The sequence below is a fragment of the Hemitrygon akajei genome, chromosome 12, assembly GCF_048418815.1.
Source record: "Hemitrygon akajei chromosome 12, sHemAka1.3, whole genome shotgun sequence".
Classification (NCBI taxonomy): domain Eukaryota; kingdom Metazoa; phylum Chordata; class Chondrichthyes; order Myliobatiformes; family Dasyatidae; genus Hemitrygon; species Hemitrygon akajei.
Window position 1 is genome coordinate 112,601,438 of NC_133135.1, and position 22,310 is coordinate 112,623,747.

Genomic DNA, 22,310 nt, shown 5'->3' on the forward strand with positions numbered 1-22,310 from the left:
ACTAAACACATCACTCCCTTCCAAACAGGGATCATTTTCTAGATGGCTCCTTTGTCCACTTGTCTCTCCCCATAGGTCTCCCTCCTGGCACTATCCCTGCCAGTGGGACAAGTGCTACACTTGCCCCTACACCTCCTGCCTCAGCACCATTCAGGCCGCAAACAGTCCCACCAGGTTAAGAGACACTTCACACGTAAAAAGTGCCAGGGTAATCTACTATAACCACTGCACCTACTCTATATTGATGAGACTCCACACGGACTGCTTTGTCAAGTATCTTCGCCCCATCCGCCACAAAAGGTGGGGTTTTTGGTGGCCACCCATTTCAATTTGATTTCCCATTGCCATTCTGACATGTTTGTCCAAAGCCTCCTCTATGGTCACAATGGGGCCACTTCCAGGTTGGAGGAGCAACACCTCATATTCCGTATGGGTAGCCTTCATCCTGACGGCATGAACATCGATATCTCTAACTTTTGGTAATTTCTCCCATCTCCCTTCTCTTCCCCCCCCCCCCCCCCCCATTCTCCATTATGACTCTCATGACTCTCCCTTAAACATTCTCTTGTCCTCAACTGTCCATTACTCCCCTCCCATGTTGCTCCTGCTCCTCCCCATTCTCCCATAGTCCAATGCCCCCTCCTATCAGATTCCTCCTTCTTCGGCTCACATCTTCTATTTATTCCCTCCCAGATTATTACTTCAGCCTTCATCCCCTGGCCAACTTCCCTCTTTCCTTCCAGTTTGTACACCCTCAACTCCCCCCCCCTTATTCTAAAGGCACACACTCAGTGATTCAGGAACAGCTTCTTCCCCTCGGCCATCCGATTCCTAAATGGACATTGAATCTTTGGACACTACCTCACTTTTTAAAAAAATATACAGTATTTCTGTTTTGGCACTTTTTAAAAATTCTATTCAATATATGTAATTGATTTACTTGTTTATTTATTATCTTTTATTTTTTCTCTCTGCTAGATTATGTATTGCATTGAACTGCTGCTGCTGTTAACTAATTTCACGGCACATGCCAGTGATAATAAAACTGATTCTGATTCTCATCACCACCATTGCAACAGAAAAAAGACCTTTCAAAATAAAAGTATTGCCTGTACAATGGATTTGCTCCGTACTAACAATCACTTATTTTTTGAGATACTACACAGAAAAAGCCCTTCCGGCCCTTCAGGCTGTGCCGCCCAGCAATCCCCCAATTTAATCCTAGCCTAATCACGGGACAATTTCTAATGTCCAATTAACCTACCGAACAGTATGTCTTTGGAATATGGGAAGAAACCCATGCAGTCATGAGGAGAACATACGAACTCCTAAAAGACAGCTGCGGGCACCCGGGTCACCGATGCTGTATGCTCCCGGACATACATTCAAGCAAGCTCATTTCCTTCACATTCATCATCATGGATTTCTATCGCAAAGCTTCCCTCCCACCACATGCAGATCTTCCCATCCTCACCTACTTTTTCCACTGTTTCTTCCACATAGTAATTTAAACACCAGATTAAAATGAAACAAACATTTGCTGCAAAAATGTATATCTTGTCAAAAAGAAACTGGAAAAAAAAACACATTTGGCCCTTGGTTGTGTGGAAACGATGATGGGAGTGAGGCAGGGGTGAGCGGAGGTAACTCCAGATGCAGCAAGCAGATGTCTAAGCATTCAAACCAACACAGTAAGGAATGATGATTGCTCTGCTGAAGGGTATGAATGGTAGGCAGTCAGGATAATCATCATTCTGTGCCATGTTATATGACTTGGGCAATCATAGTCTAATGACCATGACTGTTCTTGACAAATTTTCCTACAGAATTGTTTTGCCATTGCTGCCTTCTTGGCAGTATCTTTTCAGGATGGGTGACCCTAGCTATTCTCAATACTCAACAGAGATTGTCTGCCTAGCTGTAGTGGTCACTTAACCAGGACTTGTGATATGCATGACCATCCACCACCTGCTCCAATGACTACACGTGACCCTGATCTGGGGGGAGGGTGCTAAGCAGGTGCTACACCTTGTCCAAGGGTGACTCGCAGACTGGCTCACCTTGTACCTCCTTTGGTATAGTCCCATCCCCACCCCATCACCCAGCTCAACACAGTGGTGCAGTGCTTAAAAAAATATATTACAGCATTACTGCAAGACCATGATTTAGTTCCTGCCACTGTCCTGTAAGGAGTTTGTACGTTCTCCCGATAACCACCTGGTTTTCCCCTGGATGCTCCAGTTTCCTCCCACATTCAAAGATATGCCAACCTTTTACCCTACTCTGAGATCAATCCAAACCCTACCCTCCCATGTATATCTCCATTTTTCTATTATCTATGGGCCTACCTGAGTGTATCTTAAATGTTCCTAATTTATCTGCCTCTATGAGATAAAATAGAGACATATTGGGTAGGATCTTCCAGGCACCCATCACACTGCCTTTGAACAGTAAATCCTACAAGAGGTAGTGGATTCAGCCCAGTACATCATGGGTAAAGCCTTCTGAGCACATCTACGTGAAACACTTATGGGAAAGCAGCATCGCACCCATCACCAGAGATCCTCACCTCCCAGGACCTACTTGCTCTTTTTTTGCTGCCACAATCAGGTAGAAGGTACAAGAGCCTCAGGACTCACACCACCAGGTTCAAGAACAGTTACTACCCCTCAACCATCAGGCTCTTGAACAAAAGGGGATAATTACACTCACTTGCCCATTCATTGAAATGTTCTTACCATCAAAGATCTCACTACAAGGACTCGTGTTATTATCTTGTTCTCATTATTTATTACTATTTGTTTATATTTGCATTTGTACAGTTTGTCATCTTCTGCACTCTGGTTGATCTGGTCTGGTTATGGTTACTATTCTATAGATTATCTGGGTATACCCACAGGAAAATGAATCTTGGGGTTGTAAGTGGTGACATACAGTTACAAGAAAAAGTTTATGAACCCTTTGCAATTACTGGTTTTCTGCATTAATTACTCATAAAATATGATCTGATCTTCATCTAAGTCACTGCAATAGAAAAACACAATCTGCCTAAACTAATAACGTACAAACAATTGTACTTCTTGTCAGTACTGAGTACACCATTTAAACAATCACAGTCTAGGTATGGGAACCTCTGGGGTAATGCCTTCTACAAAAGCTATTTGGAGTCAGGTGTGGGTTGAGATGAGATGAGATTGGAAGTGTGGATTGTTCAGGTGCCCTGCCCTATTAAAAAGTCAGCTTACTGACTGAGCCTGATCTTAAAGAAAGATTTTGTTCTGTGCACCATGCCTCAATCCAAACAAATTTCAGAGGACCTCAGAAGAGCTGTAGACATGGATGAAGTTGGAAAAGGCTACAAAATCATTTCTAAAGATCTGAGTGTTCATCAGTCCACAGCAAGAGAAATTGTCTACAAAAGTTGGAAATTCAGTACTGCTGCTACTCTTCCTAGGAGGGGGCATCCAGCAAAGATCACACCAAGAGCACAATGTACAATGCTGAAGGGGGTGAAAAAGAACCCAAGAGTAACAGCAAAAGACCAGCAGAAATCTCTAGAATTTGCTGACGTCTCTGTTCATGTGTCCACTACAAGAAAAACACTGAACATAGAAAGACACCATGGAGGAAGCCACTGATTTTCTTAAAAAAAACACATCGCTGCATGCCTCAAGTTTGCAGAAAGTTCCACAATGCTTCTGGGGCAATGTTCTGTGGACAAATAAGACAAAAGTTGATCTTTTTGGCAGAAACATACACTGCTATGTTTGGAGGAAAAAGGGCACTGCACACCAACACCAAAACCTCATTCCAACTGTGAAGCATGGTGGAAGGAGCATCATGGTTTGGGACTGCTTTGCTACCTCAGGGCCTGGACAGCTTGCAATCATTGAGAGAATGATTCATTCAAAATTGCATCAAGATATTTTACATGAGAATGTCAGGGTTGGGGTCCATCACCTGAAGCTTAATAGAAGTTTAATGATGCAATAAGACAATGATCCAAAACACAAGAGTAAATCAACAATAATGGTTTAAAAAGAAGAAAATTCATGCTTTGGAAGAACCAAGTCAAGAGTCCAGACCTTAACCCAACTGAAATGCTGTATCATGGTCTGAACAGGGTCATTCATGCAAGGCACCCCAGAAATATTGCTGCACTGAAATATTGCTGCACTGAAATAGTCTTGCATGGAGGAATGGTCTAAATTTCCTCCTCACTATTGTACAAGTCTGATCAGCAGCTACAGGAAACGTTTGGTGGAGGTTACTATTGCTAAAGCCCTCAAGGGTTCACATATTTTTTCACCCTAGACTGTGAATGAATAAACAATACGTTCAATAAAGACATGAAAAGTATAATTGTCTGTGTTATTAGATCAGGCAGATTGTATTAGTCTATTATTGGGATTGAGATGAAGATGAGTCCACATCTTATGAGTAACTAATGCAGAAAAACAGAAAATTGCAAAGAGTTCACAAGCCTTTTCTTGCAACTGTATTTGCACTCTGATAATAAAACTTACTTTGAACTTTGGACTCTGTGTAGAGAACCTAACTCTAACATCTCCCCTATACTTTCCTCTAGTCACCTTAAAGTTATGCCACTTTGTCTGTCCTGGGAAAATGTCGCTGGCTGTGCACTCAATCAATCTATGTTTCTTTCTTGTACAGCGCGCAGTTCAGTATCCCACAGGCAGCGTCAGTAAGCTATTCAGAGACGGTACCTGTGCATTAAATCAATTCAGACATCACCAGTCCTAATCTTTCAAACAAGAGAAGTCTGTTGATCCTGACAAATCCAAACTATAAACACGGGCAGTCCGGTGTTCCCAACAAATTCAAACTGCCTTTTGCTACTATTTAAAAAGGGAGAGAAAAGCAGCAAAGAACTGGTTTCACTCAACTTTGCAGCTGACGAATGAGGTGCTCTAGTTCAATCACAGACTCTCACAAGATTAATTTATAATAGCACCTCTTTGGCGCCAGCATTTAAATATAAGAGGTGGAAAACCAAAGTACGACAATATAGAATATGAAAAGCATTCCTTTGACCAGGGACTTTTTAAAAACATGCAGGTGTCCATTTTCACATCTGGCTTGGCTCTGTGCCCATGATATACAATAAAAATGCAATTTTCAGTTGTTAGGGGCAAGATTACATTACCAAGGCACAGTACTGCCAAGAGCTTAATTGTTTTCAAAACAACCCCATGGGTTTACTATACCTTCTGTTATGACAGGTGACTAGCAATTCCCCCTTACCATTTTGTTGTGCAATTCTTTCTCAGTAAACCCGGTTAACTGTCAGGGTGAAGCTACAAGATTCGGTCTCAAGGAGAAACTAAAAATAGCCAGTATACACTGTAGCCATAGAATTGTCCTGCTGCTACCTTTGATCGTTAGCATTTAAAACTGGCAGCAATTTTGGGTCGAACAAGCCTCTTCTTCCAGGAGTGTCTCAATATGATACCTGTTGCTTGTTTCTGTTGAATAAAACACTTCTATAACCACTAACTTCAGTGCCTCTCTGGTGACTTTGATCACATCACAACTACGTCACTTGCATTCGTTTGTGCTCAAAAAACAGTGATTTTGTCACTGTTTTTGCCGAGTAATTAGCAGTAGGACTATTCAGAACTGTTTTGCTCACTGTGGTTTCAAGCATTCAGGCTTGGAGATGCCAGAAACAGCCGGGAGTGAAAAATAAAACAATTTCACTACTTCAAGTTAGGAACGATGAAGAATTTTAAGATATCAACAATCGTCTTGAATGGCACAATGAGAATAAAGATTTGGAGGATGCAATTTTCAAAAGCATTATCTGTACTAGGTTGCTGCACTTTTGTTTAATTACAGTCAAAAGAACATGGAAACATACACCTGATAATTCCCCGTCAATAACTAATAGGAACTAATACAGTCTTATAGTACCATATTGGCAGTGTTCTAATTTGATCTGTATTTCATAATTTGTTATTAGGTTAAGTAGTAGTTCACCTTATACAGTCGGCCCTCTTTATCCGCGGGGGATTGGTTCCAGGACCCCCAGCGGATACCAAAAAACGCAGATGCTCAAGTCCCTTATTTAACCTGTCTCACTGAGGTGGACTTTAGGACCCAGCAGAGCTCCAGACCTTATTTAACCAGTCTCAGTGAGGTGGACTTTAGGACCCAGCAGAGCTCTGAATCCGCAGTATTTCTATTCACAAAAATAATCACGATCACAATTGAAAATAAAGTGGAAATAATAAAGCCATTGGAAAGAGGTGAAACGCCATCGGTCATTGGAAAAGCGTTAGGCTACAGTCGGTCAACGATCAGAACAATTTTAAAGGATAAAGTGAGAAAGGCCCTGCCTTGATGAAAGCTACAATTATTACTGAGCAATGCAGTGGTTTAATTATTGAAATACATATGTTTCTTAAGTGTTTTATATGCATAGAAAGGTAAAATATATACTATATACTAAGACAAACGTTTGACTAACTGACGCTAAATAATACCGGATGTACCTGTTCCGACTTACTTAGTAAGAGAACTTCCGGTTTTTTATTCCAATCCCAATCCGCGGTAACCTATGCACATCCTCCTGTATACTTTAAATCATCTCTAGATTACTTATAATACCTAATACAATGTAAATGCTATGTAAATAGTTGTTATACTGCATTGTTTAGGGAATAATGACAAGAGAAAAAAGTCTGTACATGCTCAAACAACAGGTGCTGGAGAGAGAACTTCCGGGTTTTCCCAATCCGTGGTTGGTTGAATCTGCGCATGTGGAACCTGCGGATAAGGAGGGCCGACTGTATATACATTTTTAACTAGTTTGGTGGCCGCCGCTTAATTGGGCCAAAATATACTAGTCCAGGTGTGCCCCAAATAACTTGAATCCACAGTATGTGAGGAAAAAGGCTAGCTATATTTCCGAATGAGAATTAGGTTCAGTATCACCTATGTCGTGAAATTTGTTAACTTTGCAGCTGCAGTACAATGAAATAATTGAAAACATATTAAAAAGTTCAGTAAATTACAGTAAATATAAACATATATTAAATAGTTAAATCAATAGTGCAAAATCAGAAATAAAAAGTAGTGAGGTAGTGTTGATGGGTTCAATGTCCATTCAGAAATGTGGTGGCTGGGGGGTGGGGGGGGAAGAAGCTGTCCTGAATCATTGAGTGCGTGCCTTCAGGCTTCTGTACCTCCTCCCTGATGGTAGCAATGAAAAGGGGGCCATCACCTGGGTGATGGGATCTTTCATAACTGACTTGTGCATTTGAGGTGCCGCTCCTTGAAGATGACCTGCATATTCTGGAGGCTAGTACACAATTTTATAGTACTTAGGTAGTATTAGTGTTTAATTTGTTCTGCATTTCATTTAAATGCATAATTTATTTGCTTAAATGGTAGTTTGCCTTTTTTGCAATACAGGTGGCCCCCGCTTTTTGAATGTTCACTTTACGACAACTCGCTGTTAACGAAAGACTTACATTAGTACCTGTTTTCGCTAACCAAAGAGGATTTTCCTTTTTACAAAAAAAAGACGCCCGCCTTATACGTATGTTTACACCGAAAAAGGCTACAATGACCGTGAAGCCTTGTGCAGGCAGTTGTTTGCGCATGCGTGTACGTGCTGATTTTTTTTTCTCCAAATCGATTTTGGCTCACTGTCTTCCTGAGTTTGATAAGTGAAACTACACCATACCTACAATATTTATATTTTATACAGGGTATAAATTTATCATATCATTCCTGCTTTTATTATATGTTAGTGTTATTTTAGGTTTTATGTGTTATTTGTTTTGATTTGGTAGGCTTTTTTTGGGTCTGGGAACGCTCAAAGATTTTTCCCATATAAATTAATGGCAATTGCTTCTTCGATTTACGACATTTCGGATTACAAACGGTTTCATAGGAACGCTCTACCTTCAGATTGCGGGGGAAACCTGTACCTCTTTATCTATTTCCATGAAACTTTAGCTAATTGGACCAAAACATACTCGTTCTGATGTGTCTCAACCCGAATCCACAGTTTTTGAGGAAAAGAAACAATGCCATTTCTCCTCTGAGTAACAGCAATTGGCCTGCCAATTAAATACCACACGTGATCAAGATCAATCTTATCCCTATTATTGAATGTTGCTATCCTCCACTCATCTCCTTTGAAAGAAATGCCCTTTATCTGGAGAAGTTCTGCAGTCTGTCATGTTTCACTTCCTTTGCTCTCTGAAAACACTGAGTAAGTTATTTCATTGCTTCCAGTGAAACATCCCACCCACCATCAACTCCTGAACCATCACCAACGGGGAATGCCAAGGGAAATTCTACAGTGCATATTATAAACCCTCAACCAGGGACAAGAAGAGGCCTTGAAGTGATGCTGTAAAGGCTGGGAACTAAATTAAAAGGAAAGTAAAAACAACTGAAATTCTCATCAGGCAGTAAGAGAACTGAGAATGATAAACAGGGTCTATGAAAGATCTATACTGTGAATCCCATCCATTCTTTTTGCCATAACCCTGAACTCATTTCTTAATGTTCTATTTCCTTTGTGGAAAATAAATTATTAAGACTGCTTATAGCAGAAACTTTTCAGAAACTGCTCTGAATCATAAAAGTTCTAAGTTAAAAACTCACTACTGTGTCTTGAAATTGGTATGTAAACACCAATGCCTTTGAATGGGCTCAGTCCATCACGGTTAAAGCCCTCCCAACTATTAAGCACATCTACATAAAATGCTGCTGTAGGAAAGCAGCATCCATAATCAGAGATCCCCACCACCCAGATGCTCTCTTCTTGCTGCTGCCATCAGGTAGAAGGTACAAGAGCGTCAGGACTCACACCACCAGGTTCAAGTACCCCTCAACCATCAGACTTTTGAATATAAGGAGATAACCACACTCACTTGCCCCATCACTGAAATTTTCCTACAAACAATGATCTCACTTTAAGGACTTTTTATCTGTTATTTATTTATATTTGCATTTGCACAGTTTGTTGTCTTCTGCACTCGGTTGATCTTTCATTGATCCTGTTATAGTTACTTTGGATTTCCCAAGTATGCCCACAGAAAAATGAATCTCAAGGTTGTATATGGTGACATATACGTACTTTGATAATTATATTTACTTTGAACTTTGTATGTCTGCCTACCGCCAACTGAAGCCTTTTCTCCCAGTTTCCTGCTTCATTGAGAGAAAAATGACCCAAATGTAAAAGGTTCTAACCTGCACCTATCTGAACAGTGAAATCATATACCACAAGCAGGCTTGCCCTTCAAAAGGAGATGGCATCCAGAAAGGATATTTTAAACTCTGCCCCATGATTGAGTGGCACCAGTTGCTACACATTTGACACATATGAGTGACGTATGAGCCATAAACAATCTGAAAAACCTCATACTGTGATTGGCTTTCACTGGCCCTTCCCTCTGTGGACACTCAGTAAAAACATCAAATGACAAAGCTGTCTAATAAATCAAAGACCCATCGTACACTAGCTTTAGCACTAGAATTAACTTACCTGATCCAAAATTGAAGTGTACAACCATTTACTCAAACCATTGGATACTGCTTGATGTTGTGGTGTTTGCTGAGCTTGGCAATCAGCTTGTAGGCATTTCATCACTGGTCAAGGTGATGTCCTCAGTATGGAGTTTTTGGTGTTTCTCTCTGGGAATACTCGCATTTATCTGGCGCTACCCCCCCCCCCCCCCCGTTCACTTCCCTTGGTCCTGATTGCCTACTTCATGCTTGCCTGCACCAGAAACTCCGCAGTGTCCCGTGAAAATCATGTCCTTCTCAGTTATCGTGTATCGAGATCAGTGACACGTCTCTGTACCACCAGTTTGTGCTCCTGTAAACAATCTGAGAGCTCACATCCTGCCTGGCTGACGTAGTACTTGTTGCAGTTTCCACACATGATCCTGTATTCCACATTGCTTTTGTCAGTTGCCTTTACTGGTATCTCGATTCGAGGCAGGCTTCCTTTACGTCACCGTTGGTTTGTGAGCGATTGTGATGTCATGATGTTTGAGCAGTCTGCGATATTCTTGACGTACGGCAAGGGAGCCTCTCGAGCTCTCCTGTAGAGAAACACCAACAACTGCACACTGAGAATGTTACCTTGACTGGTGATGAAACGTCTGCAAGATAATTTCCAAGCTCGGAAAAATACGCAACATCAAATGCCCGTACCCGAGCTTCCAATATTCATCATCCTATATTGGACACTGTGTGCCTGGCATATTAGATACACACCCGATTTTCAATTCCAACGAGGGACATTGAAACATCGAGGTGAATGCAGGAATATGGAGATCTTTTGGGTGCTTCAGTGCTCTGCATGTTCCAGGAGGCAGAGGCAGAGTACACGAACCTCACAGCAGGCAGGCTATGGGACAGGTCACAAACCAATGTATGACTACTTTTCGTCGATTGAAGTGACGAGGGCCACTGAAGTATTGAGGTGAGTGCAGAGGTTGAGCACTGGCTGCTTGTCTTTTGATTGCTCTGTACTGGAAAGGAAGAACCTACCGCTGTACCTGAAGTGTTTCCCAGGTTTTCTGCATTGTGGATGTGGATTTGGACGACAGACCTTTTTCCCCCCCAGTCTTATAGATTTTTTAAATATTCTGTGTTTTTCCAGGGTAGATGTGCCTGTTCTGTTTTTGTTCTTTTTTTTGGGGTGAGATTCAGGGTTTGACGTGCCTGTTCTGTTTTTGTTTTTTTTTGTGCAAGAAGGGGAATTTGGGGGGTGGGTCACCATGTCTATTCTGTTTTTGTTAGTTTTTCCATGTGTGGGGAAGTAGGATTTGGGTGTTGATGATTGTGCTGCCTCTCTTTTCTTTCTTGGCTACCCGGAGAAGATGAATTTCAGAGTTGCACACTGATCATAAATGAACCTTTGACAAGGTTGACAGGGAAAAGTACCGTACATGTCAAGCTAATTGTCTGAGTGTTATTCAATATTCATCTGACAGTGTCAAATTATTAAATGCTCTACTTTTGAAAGACAAGCATACTAAACTTTAGACCATAAGACAGAGAAGAATTATGCCATCTGGCCCATCGAATCTGCTCTACCATTCAATCATGGCTGATTCTTTTTTCCCCTCCTCAGCCCCACTCCCTGGCCTTCTCCCCATAACCGTTGATGCTGTGGCCAATCAAAAACCTATCAATCTCCACCTTAAATACACCCAATAACCTGGCCTCCACAGCTCCCTGTGGTAACAAATTCCACAAATTCAGCACCTTCTGGCAAAAGAAATTTCTCAGCATCTCCGTTTTAAGTGTATGCTCCTCTATTCTGAGGCTGTGTCCTCTTGCCCTAGACTCTCCCCCCCCCCCCCATCTTTCCACATCTACTTTGTCTAGGCTTTTCAGCAATCAAAACCCCCCCCCACCCTTCTAGATTCCAGTGGGTATAGATCCAGAGCTATCAAACATTCCTTATATGATAACTCTTTCATTCCCAGAATAATCTTTGTGAACCTCCTCTGAACCCTCTCCAATGCCAGCACATCTTTTCTTCGATGAAGAGCTCAAAACTGTTCACAATACTCAAGGTGAAACCTCACCAGTGCTTTATAACACCTCAGCATCACAACTCTGCTCTTATATTTTAGACCTCTTGAAACAAATACTAACATTGCATTCCCCTTCCTCACCATTGACTCTGCCTGCTAGTTAACCTTTAGGGTGTTCTGCACAAGGACTCCCAAACTTTTGGATTTTCTCTCCACTTAGAAAATAGTCTGCACATGTATTTCTTCTATCAAAGTGCATGACCATGTATTTTCCAACATTGTATTTCATTTGCTACTTTCTTGCCCATTCTCCTAATCTGTCTAAATCCTTCTGCAGCTTACCTCTTTCCTCAACACTACCTGCCCCCACCAATTTTCGTATCATCTGCAAACTGGGCAACAAAGCCAACTATTCCATCAAAATCATTGATATACAAGCAATAAAAGAAGTGGTCCTAACACCGACATCAATAGAACACCACTAATGACTGGCAGCCAACCAGAAAAGGATCACTCGCAGCCTTATACCAATCAGCCAATGCTCTAATCAAGGCCATTAACTTTCCTGTAATACCACGGGCTCTTAACTTGATAATCAGCCTCACGTGTGGCACCTTGTCAAAGGCATTCTGAAAACCCAAATATACAACATCCACTGCATTCCCTTTAACTATCCTATGCATAATCTCCTCAAAGAATTCCAACAGGTTTGTCAGGCAATTTCCCTTAAGGAAACCATCTTGTCCTGTGTCAACAAGTTTCCTTTCTGCTGCCTCCCTCAAAGAGTGGAGTGACATTTATAATTTTTAAAAATCCTTAGAACCATACCAGAATCCAATGATTCTTGAAAGATCATTACTAATGCCTCCACAATCTCTACCGTTACCTCTTTCAGAACCCTTGGGTGCAGTTCATCTATTCCGAGTGACTGATGCACTCTTAGGTCTTTGCTTTTTGAGCACCTTCTCCCTTGTAATAGTAACCACACTCACTTCTCTTCCCTCACACCATTCAACATCTGTCACAGTGCTAGTGTCTTTCACAGTGAAGACTGATGCAAAATACTCACTTAGTTCATCTGCCATCTTCTTGTCCCTTGTTATTATTGCTATATCCACTCTCATCTCTTTTTTATGTACTTGAAAGGGTTTTTTTCTATCTAACTTGATATTGTTTGTTAGCTCACCTAGCATGTACCTTCAACCTTCAGAATCTTATTTGGAGAATGATCTTTCACTGACATCGAGGAAGAAAATTATTGGCAAATGTATAGCTTTCACAAAGGATTTCTTCTTTAAAAAACAGACAAAATTCAAAACACCATGCTTTTTTGTAGCAGTAGGTGAGTCTAGAATGAAAGGTCATGGGTTAAGAGTGAAAGGTGAAATGTTGAAGGAAACCATGAGGGGGAGATTCTTCAATCAGACGGTGGTGAGAGTGTTATGATCTGCCGGCGGAAATTATGAATAAGAGTTTTGATTTCAACACATAAGAGAAGCTTGGATAGGTATGTGGATGGGAGGACATGGAGGTGGGGGCTATGGTTCAGGTGCAGGTCGATGGAACTGGGCAGAATAATAGATTGGCATGGACAACACAGGCTAAAGGGCCTGTTTCTGTGCTGTATTGCTCTAAAACCACCTATCCATCACGCTACTTTCAGATTAAGCCTGATTGATGATGACATTCTGGGAATCTTGTACTATCTTTGAACAGCAACAGCACTACACCTCAAGTAAAGTTTATTGTCATTTAACTATATACAGTGTCATGCAAAAGTTTGGGCACCCCTGGTCAAAATCTCTGTTACTGTGAATAGCTAAATGAGTAAAAGATGACCTGATTTCCAAAAGACGTAAAGTTAAAGATGACACATTTCTTAAATATTTTAAGCAAGATTACTTTTTTATTTCCATCTTCTACAGTTTCAAAAAAGGAAAAGGGCCCGAAGCAAAAGTTTGGGCACCCTGCATGGTCAGTACTTAGTAGCACCCCCTCTGGCAAGTATCACAGCTTGTAAATGTTTTCTGTACCAGCTAAGAGTCTTTCAATTCTTGTTTGGGGGATTTTCGCCCATTCTTCCTAGCAAAAGGCTTCTAGTTCTGTGAGATTAATGGGCCGTCTTGCCTGCACTGCTCTTTTGAGGTCTATCCACAGATTTTCGATGATGTTTAGGCCAGGGAATGGTAAAGGCCATTGCAAAACCTTCAGCTTGCACCTCGAGTTAGTCCATTGTGGATTTTGAGGTGTGTTTAGGATCATTATCCTGTTGTAGAAGCCATCCTCTTTTCATCTTCAGTTTTTTTTTACAGACGGTGTGATGTTTGCTTCCAGAATTTGCTGGTATTTAATTGAATTCATTCTTCCCTCTGCCAGTGAAATGTTCCCCGTGCCACTGACTGCAACACAAGCCCAAAGCATGATCAATCCACCCTTAATCTTAACAGCTGGAGAGGTGTTCTTTTCATGAAATTCTGCACCTTTTTTTCCTCCAAACATACCTTTGCTCACTGCGGCCAAATGGTTCTACTTTAACTTCATCAGTCCATAGGACATGTTTTCAAAATACATTAGGCTTGTTTAGATGTTCCCTTGCAAACTTCTGATGCTGAATTTTGTGGTGAGGACTCAGGAAAGGTTTTCTTCTGATGACTCTTCCATGAAGGTCATATCTGTGAAGGTATCACTGCACAGTAGAACAGTGCACCATCACTCCAGAGTCTGCTAAATCATCCTAAAGGTCTTTTGCAGCCAAACGAGGGTTTTGATTTGCCTTTCTAGCAATCCTACGAGCAGTTCTCTCGGAAAGTTTTCTTAGTCTTCCAGACCTCAACTTGACCTCCACTGTTCCTGTTAACTGCCATTTCTTAATTACATTACAAACTGAGGAAACAGTTACCTGAAAACACTTTGCTATCTTCTTATAACCTTCTCCTGCTTTGTGGGCATCATTTATTTTAATTTTCAGAATGCTAAGTAGCTGCTTAGAGGAGCCCATGGCTGCTGATTGTTGGGACAAGGTTTGAGTCAGGGTATTTATAAAGCTTTGAAATTTTCTTCACCTGGCTTTTCCTAACAATGACTGTGAACAAGCCATAGCCTTAACAAGCTAATTAAGGTCTGGGACCTTGGTAAAAGTTATCTGAGAGCTCAAATCTCTTGGGGTGCCCAAACTTTTGCATGGTGCTCCTTTCCTTTCACTCTAAAATTGTACAAAACAAAAAAAATACACTAATCTTGCTTAAAGTGTTGAAAAGAATGTTTCATCTTTAACTTTATGACTTTTGGAGATCAGTTCATCTTCTACTCATTTAACTATTCACAGTAACAGAAATTTTGACCAAGGGTGCCCAAACTTTTTTGCATGCCACTGTACATGAATAAAACATATAACCATATAATAAATATAGAACAAGACAACATTTCTCCAAACCTGGGTGTAAAGCACAGTAGTACACATAACACAGAATAACTTATAAAGGCAAGGATAAAATCTACAGATGAAATTTGTTTTAATAACAAAGTAACGTGCATAAATTAAATATTGTAAGGTACAGATTAGATTAACCAGTGACACTTTCAATATGATGTGGCAGAGAGATCAGGTGCCTAATGGCCTGAGGGAAGAAGCTGTTTCCCATCCTGACCGTTCTTGTCTTTATGCATCGGAGTCTCCTGCCTGATGGTAGAATGTCAAAAACGCTGGATGAACGGGTGGGATCCTTGATAATACTAAGGAATATGCAGCGCTGATAAATGCCCCTGATGGATGGTACTGAGACCCGTATGATCCTCTCAGCTTGATAAATATTTAAAATCTGCACAGCTGACAAATAAATATTCGAGGCTGGATGATTCAGAGGGGACAATAACGCGCACAGAAGGGACAGCACACACAAGGCAACAAGGGAAACTATTTAATATTTAGGGGTTTAATGGAATTCAATAAATTCAGGTTCTCATGCGTTATGATGTCACCTATTTTACCAGATGACTACAAATCTTATGATTAAACTGTTGTCTACTACTGACAGAAGATCAGCTCCAAAGCTGAAGGAAAGAATTTTTTTGTGGGGAGTTGGAGGGGATAAGCAGTCTAGACAGTATCTGACTCAGCCAAGGATCCTATTGGTAACAAGAATCAACATTTGCTACAAAATTGATAGTCCAAAAAAACAATGTTTTGCATCCCTAGTAGTTTTAGGTATTTTCCATGTATTTAGAGATACAGCTCGGTAGCAGGCCCTTTGGACACAAATAAGTCCCTGCTGCTGGTTCCATTGATTTACTGCCTGTTACGCTGCTGGCGTTTAGGGAAGCAATGACAGCCCTCCATCTCTGGTGGTGTTCAGGGCTTCCTTCATCATCTCAGTAGCTTCCTCTCTGTTTTCACTCCTTTCAGTCCCAAGTAGAGACTCAGGAATTCTGTCGCACTCAAATGTAGGATTCTTCACTGCTGCTTCCGTAACAGTTTTGTTTGACCAGACAGGGTTGTTAACCTTCAGCTACACCCCCTCATCCTGGTGGCTTGGTGGACCACTCTTAATCTGGCCTCTACCCTTGGGTGATCCTACCAAGATCCAAAGCATAAAGCCCCATGAACACATGGTCCTCTGGTTTCCTCTCACATTTCAAAGGCGTACATGTCAGTAGGTTAATTAGTCACATGGGTGTAACTGGGCCCTCCAAGAGGAGCTCAACCTTGTCGTTGGGTTTGGAGGCTTGTGCTCCTCAATGACCCGGAGAGCTATGTTGGCTAGAGTCGGGGCTTTATGCTTTGGTTCTTGGTAGGGTCACCTTGCATAAACAGGTCAAAGAGTAGAGACCAGACTACAAGCGGTCCACCTTTTCGAGGTTCAGCTCAGGGCTAACAATCTTGACTGGCAAAAACAAAAGTACTATGGAAACAGCAATAAAGAATCCTCCTACTTCTGAAGCCCTGAACACTGCCAGAGATGAAAGACCTTCATTGCTGCCCTTAAACAGTAGTGGTGTAACAGGAAGTAAGTACATAATACAATAGAAATATATTTTTCAAAGTTTTAAACTGCAAGTCAAAACAAATTGCTCAACTTTTCATCTGTTGGATCAGCTGAAAGTCACCCATTCGCAAGCCACTGACAAACAGAAACAGCTAAAAGGATGTGTACTAGACTGTAACATTGCAAAAGTGTTGAAAAATAATCTATTGCGAGTAATGTTTAACATTCCACATCCACAGCAACACACTCAAAATACCGTAGGGACTCAGCAGGTTAGGCAACATCCATGGAAATACATAAACAGTCGACGTTTTGGCCCGAAACCCTTCTTCAGGTCTGGAAAGGAAAAGAAGTCAGAGCAAGAAAGTGGAAAAAGTACAAGGTGACAGGTGAAACAGGGAGATGGGGAAGAGGTCAAGTAAAGGACTGGCAAGTTGATTGGTGAAAGAGATAAAGAGCTGGAGATAAGAGAGGACAAAAGACCATGGGAGGGGGGGGGGGGGGAGCACCAGGGGAAGGTGATGGGCAGGTAAGAAGATAAGATGAGAGTGAGAAAACAGGAATAGGGAGTGAAGGGGGAAGGGCATTTACCAGAAGTTCGAGAAATCAATGCTCATACCATCAGGTGTGTACTGTACCAGCAGTTATGGTCGAAATGACAATAAAAAGTGACTTGAAAAGGTTCTGCAGAGGCCCACATCCATTGTTCTTCACTGGTAATAGCTGTGTCAGGTGCCGTCACACCCATTCATATTGAATGGCTTACTGAATATAGGTATCTTTTCCTCGCCACCACCAAGCATTCAAATTGATGAGCGCAAAAATCCACCAAGATGACAGATAAACCCACTGCCAGTATTTTTTTTAATCGAAATTCAGCTTGGGCTAATAGGTAAAGGCTCATCTGAGCTATCAAATGTTAATCTTGTCCTTGAAGAATACTTGAATTATACCCATTTTCCTATCACTTTTCTGAAACAGGAAACAGTCTGTGAACTTTGGAATCATCCCTCCCACCCTTTTAACCTCCATTCACTGAACTCCACGTTCTTCAGAGCACATTCATCTCCCGAATCACCTACCCTAGGAAATGTGTCATCCGACACACATTAACCCCCCCCCCCCCCCCCCACCGCTGTGCCAAGGACGGGATGTTATTTCATCTCCACAGAGCATCAAACCTGTAACTCACCACTGAAGAACTTTTGCCAAAGACTGAAACCTCCTGTCACCGAGTCACTCCTTTATACTTTTCATTTTATTTTTCGCTTTATACAACTCATGCTCACGGTATTTTTTTTCTGTTTGCACAGTTTGTCTTCTTTCACACACTGGATAAAGCCACAGAAAAGTACAGCAAAGAAACAGGTCATCCGGCCCATCTAAACCATGCTGAAAACATTTAAACTGCCCACTCCTATCGACATGCACTGGGATCATATCCCTCCATCCCCCTACCATCCACATACCTACCCAAACTTCTCTCAAACGTTGAAATGGAGCTAGTGTGCACCACGCACTGGCAACTTGTTCCACACTTGCACCACCCTGCGAGTGAAGAAGTGCTCTTCATATTCCCCTTAAACTTTTCACCTTCCACCCTAACCCATGACCTCTATTCATAATCCCACCCAAACACATTGATAAAAAGTCTGCTTGCATTTACCCTATCTATACCCCTCATAATTTTATATACCTTTATCAAACCTCCCCTCAATCTTTTACATTCTAAGGAATAAAATCCTAATCTACTCAAATTTTCCTTTTCACTCAGGTCCTCCGGTCCCGGCAACATCCTTGTAAATTTTCTCTGTACTCTTTCAACTTTATTTACATCTTTCCTGTAGGTAGGTGACCAAATCTGCACACAATACTCCAAATTAGGCCTCATCAATGTCTCGTACAACTTCAACATAACATCCCATCTCCTGTACTCAATACATTGATTTATGAAAGCCATTGTGGATGCTTGTTTGTTTTTAAATATTCATTTCCCCCCATAAATTAGAGCATAGAACAGTACAATATAGTACAAACTTTTTGGCCCACAATGTTGTGCCAATCTTTTAACCTACTCTAAAATCAGTCAACTCTTCCCTCCATTTTTACATAGTCTTCCATTTTTCTGTCATCCATGTGCCTATCAGATATATCTGTTTCTAACCACCTCTGGCTGGGCATTCCATGCACCCACCACTCAGTTTAAAAAAAAATCATCTGACATTCCCGCTACACTTTCCTCCAATCACATTAAAATTTTAATTCCCATTGCCATTCCAACATGTCACACCGTGGCCTCCTCGTGCCAAAAGAAGGCCACCTTCAGGGTGGAGGAGCAACACCTTACATTCCGTCTGGGTAGCCTCCAAACTGATGGCACAAATACAGGTTTCTCCTTCCTCTACACAATATTTTTCCCTTCCCTCTTCCTCTATTCTCCACTATGATTTTTTATCTTTTCACACCTGCCTATTATCCAAGCAGCATCTTCATAAATCTGCTCTGCACCCTCTCTAAAGTTTCTACATCCTTCCTATCATGAGGCGACCATAAACGAACACAATATTCCAGGAGTGGTCTAACCAGGGTTTCATAGAGCTATAAAATTACCTTGCAGCTCTTGAACTCAATCCCACTAATCTATTTCTTTATTTTCCTGTAGATGACTGAAAAAAAATGAATCTCAACTTGGTATATGGTAACATATGTAATTTATTATTATTTTCCCTTTGACTTTATTTTGTTCTTTTTAAACTTCGGTGTGTTGCACTGTAACCATTAGCTTTACTGTTTAATAAAAATCAATTTCCATCTGACAACTCCAGAGAGGAGGGCAAATCAAAAGCTCAAAATACTACTTCAGCATTCTTGCCTGAAAAAAGCCACTGGGTGGTCAAACAGCATCGATGGAAAGGAATGAACAGTTGAAGTTTCAGGACATGATGAAGAGTCTCAACCAGAAACGTTGACTGTTTATTCCTTTTCATTGAAGTGTCGTGTGCCATTCAGCTAAGTCTTCTAACACACAGTAATAAACTACATCAAATTCTCAGTGGATCAAATTATTGACTTACAAAGGAAGCTACATCTCCACATGTTATGTTGGTGAATAGCTTCAACCTTTTCGCTCAAATAAACCACTTCGATATGTTTTACAGAAAACAGTAATTAGGTTGTTCCTAACATAACATTCCTCCGTTACCTGCAACTGTGTCTAGTTCCTATCATTTGTTCTTTGATTTGTATTTTAAAGCTGTGTCCCATTTTTCCACTATTGTCAAAACATTCCCCCCCCCCCCGGCCATAAAACACACACAGCCCCTGTCATACAACACAAACATCTTCCTATAAGCCAGCAAACTAGCACTCTGGGAGCTCATAGGTTCTATTCTGTCACATTACATTTTACAAAAGTTACAAATTCATGAAGGCTTCAGAGTTACAGATATACTTCCACAGATGCTTCCTGACCTGCTGAGTTCCTCCAGCATTTTGTCTGTGTTGTTCTGCAGTTCCAGCATCTACAGAATCTCTTGTTTTTTTTTTAAAAAAAGTCACTTGTACCACACTATTTCATTACTGCTGGCAGGCAAGTTGTTACACACACACACACAAAAAAGGGCTTGGTCAGTCTGAAAGTTCTGGGTAACAGTCCAAATTGGTGGTCTAACTCAGATACCACAGCTGGCTGAGAAAATGCACATCTGTACACAGCAGATGTTCTGATTGGGTTAATTGCAGAGCATGCCAGCATGAAAGGAAGGTGCCCACTTGCACGCTGCATCTAACCCCTGCTATGCAAGCTCGACGCAGAAAGAGAGAAATCTGCTTTCTCCACTCAGAAGTGATTTACAACGAGTGTCGAAGAGCGAGGCCAAGAAATTCAACTAATAATTTCAGTGAAGTGAAGCAAGACTAAATATAAATTTTGCTTGAAACATATACACTGACAACACAGAACTGAACACAAGAGATCTTTATGCTGTAACTATTCTTTGAAAAATACCCTGCTATACAAATTCTACACTGTCTCACATCAGCAACACCTGGAGAAAGCATCAAGTTACCTAACACAGGCTAAAGTGGTAATGATGCCACATTTGGCAATGGTGATGGAAATAATGAAACCACTCCAGTTCATTATATTCATTCTAAAAAAAAAATTCCTTGCATTTGATATACAGTGCAAACCACGGACTAGAATGATAAAGGCACCTTTATGAAGATTTTATTGATCAGAATCAGATATAGTACCAGAAATAATTTGGAAGATGGGTAGCTCAGGTAGCTGATGGCTGTATTGAGTGGTTCTCTGATCTTGGCAATCCATTTGCAAAAGTTTTGTCACCATACAAAGAAACATCACTTGTAGTGTGTTCTCCGAATGCTGGACCTTTATATACTTATCAATCAGCTGATTGGTCATTATGGAACTCAATTACTCATGAAGATTGAGAGGGGCACAAATTTGACTAGGCATCAGTGAAAAGCATGGCACAAGCAAACACAGGAGATTTCTTAGAGGCACGGTTTTCCACAAACAATTCTGTAAACAGACATGTAGACCTCAATCGCATTTATAAGCCAACACTGGCAAAATTTCAGACTGTGTACAGAGTTCACCACGCAACTAATCAGCAACAAAACCCCCTCCCTATGTCACGACAGAGTTTTTGTAATGATGACCAACCAACTGATTGATAAGTATATAAAGGCCAAGCATTCAGAGGACACACAAGTGAACAATGCACAGATGATGTCTCCTCGTATGGTGACGAAACTTTTGCAATTGGATTGCCAAGATCGGAGAACTATTCAACCCAATCAGGTTTAATATCACTGGCTTATGTCGCGAAGTTTGTTAACTTTGCTTTTTGCCTTTATTAGTCAAAGCTTTGATCCTCAAAGTCAGGAAGTTAAGTTGCAGCTTTATAAAACTCTAATTAGGCCGTATCTGCAGTATTGAATTTAGTCCTCGTTGCCCCATTACAGGAAGGCTGTCGAGGCTTTGGAGAGGGTGCAGAAGAGATGTACCAGGATGCTGCCTGAATTAGAAGACATGCTATAACGAGAGGTTAGACAAACTTTGGTTGTTTTCCCTGGAGTGGTGGAGGCTGCGGGGAGTTCTGATAGAGGTTTGTAAGATTATGAGTGGCATAGAGAGAGATGATAGACCATATCTCCTAAAGGTTCAAATGTGTAATACCCTCAGGCATGCATTTAAGATGGGAGACAATTTCCAAAGGAGATGTGAGGGGCAAGTTGTTTTTTTTTTACATAAAGTGGTGGGTGCCTGGTGTGGTGGTGGAGGCAGAAACATTACAATTTTAAGAGTTAGGAATATGAGGAAAATGGAAGGATATGGATGAGCACTGTGCAGGTGAAAGAGATTAGTTTAGTTTCCATTTGATTGGTCCAGCACAACACAGTGGGCTGAAGGGCCTGTTCCTGTGGGATTTGTATAAATGGGATGGGATGTGATGGTTGCCGTGATACAGTAAGCCAAAGTGCTCATGTCTGTGCTTACTCTCTTTAACTTTGAAGTCAGAACACAAGTATATGTTCAAAAATTATTCTTAACTTCATTTTCACCTGGCCCCACCCAGAGTGCTTTAATTAAAGTTTCTAAAAATATTAAAAAGACACTTTGGGGGAAGCACAGCCTATAACTTAGAACAAGACTGAGAAGGAAAAGAGCTGGGAAATATTTCCACACAAGTACCGCTGGTTTATAATATACTTCAGTAAACATAAAATGATCCAAAAGTTTAGATCTGAGGTAAGGTCGCAT

At 41.1% G+C, this 22,310-nt stretch overlaps 1 protein-coding gene across 1 annotated transcript in view; it reads right to left on the bottom strand.

Annotated features, from left to right (window-relative positions):
* LOC140737391 (BTB/POZ domain-containing protein 7-like) overlaps positions 1-22,310 on the bottom strand; it is a 196,443-nt gene that overhangs the window by 170,139 nt on the left and 3,994 nt on the right.